This window comes from Temnothorax longispinosus, chromosome 11 (genome assembly GCF_030848805.1).
Source record: "Temnothorax longispinosus isolate EJ_2023e chromosome 11, Tlon_JGU_v1, whole genome shotgun sequence".
Taxonomy (NCBI): domain Eukaryota; kingdom Metazoa; phylum Arthropoda; class Insecta; order Hymenoptera; family Formicidae; genus Temnothorax; species Temnothorax longispinosus.
The window spans coordinates 10,764,839-10,766,268 of NC_092368.1; the positions used below are offsets into that span (position 1 = coordinate 10,764,839).

The following is a 1,430-nucleotide window of genomic DNA, read 5'->3' on the forward strand; positions in this document are numbered from 1 at the left end:
CCTTGTGATAAAGTATTTCATCCGAGTTGCCACAAATTGCATAAAGTATATGATTCTGCTAATGAGTTGGTCTCTTGTCCTGGTAAATGTGAGATTTTTACCATAAAAAATACTCATGCTGGAGAAGCGAGTTCGGTGAAAGATCGTAAATCATTGAATACAGAAGATAATCAAGTAGGATCCAGCATGAAAACTAAAATAGATTGGTTGGTGAAAAAAGTTAGTGATGAAATGATTCATAAAAATGAAATAAAGAGTATAATAACAAGTATAGTTAGAGAAGAAATAGAAGGTTTCAGGAAAAAACTGGAAGAAATGAAGAAGATGTGGAGCGTAATGTCATCTGGAAATGCCCCGCGTAGTTACTGCGAAGCGGTCAAAGAGAAGAAAAAGGAAAATGTTATCATAATTAAACCGAAGGAGCAACAAGAGAGTGAGAAAACAAAAAAAGTGGTCAAGGAGAACATTGATATTAAAAATATGGCAGTAGGTGTATCAAAGCTGAGAAAAGGAGGAAAGGGAGCACTCATTCTGGGATGTGAAAGCGAACAAGAATTAAAACAGTTAAAATCAACTGCTATATGAGTAAACTGGGAGATAAGTACCAAATAATAGAGCCGAAGGGTGCTCAGCCAAAATTAAAAATTTTCAATTTGAATGAAGAAGAAATAAATTGTGACGAGGGTCAAATAATAGATATGATAATAAAACAAAATCACTTGGATGAAGAAAGAAGAGGATTTTATATTAAAATTGTGAAAAAGATAGGTAGAAGAGGACAGAATGGAAATACTAATACAACCAGAGCTAAAAGGGAGAATGGTATGCTGATAGTTGAAGTTGATGAGATAACTCATGTGGAAATGATAAAAAATGAGAAAATAAATATTGGATGGAGGAAATGCCATGTTGCTAACTATGTTAACGTTAAAAGATGTTTCAATTGTTGGGGATTTTATCACATAGCGAAAAACTGTACACGACCGGTAATATGTTCAAAATGTGCAGGGGATCATAAGGATTATAGTGATTGTAAAGTCAAGAAAGAAAAATGTGTAAACTGTATGTATAAGAATAAAACCTACAACTTGAAAATAAATGAAGAACATGGTGCTTTGAGTAGAGAATGTCCGACACTTAAGAAATTACTAGAAGAAGAAAAAAAGAAAATTCGATGGAAAAATGATGAATAGCTAAGAAATAAAGGTGAAGAAATAATGTATACAAATGCACAAAGCCTGATGATACATAAAGATGAGATCTTCCATCAAATAATGGCGACAAAAAACCCAGCGATAGTGACGTTGTCGGAGACAAGAGTAGATGACAGCATAGAAGATTTTTTTTTTTTTTGAGGTTAGTTCTCTCGGCTGAGAGAAACTTAGTGCCTTCGGTCCCACCCCGGAACCATACGACACAACGATGCTTGA

The 1,430-nt window shown here is 34.2% G+C and overlaps 1 pseudogene; it reads left to right on the forward strand.

Moving 5' to 3' along the window:
- Positions 1-349: 349 nt before the first annotated feature.
- LOC139821392 (uncharacterized) lies at positions 350-1,197 on the forward strand (annotated as a pseudogene).
- The last annotated feature ends 233 nt before the right edge of the window (positions 1,198-1,430 follow it).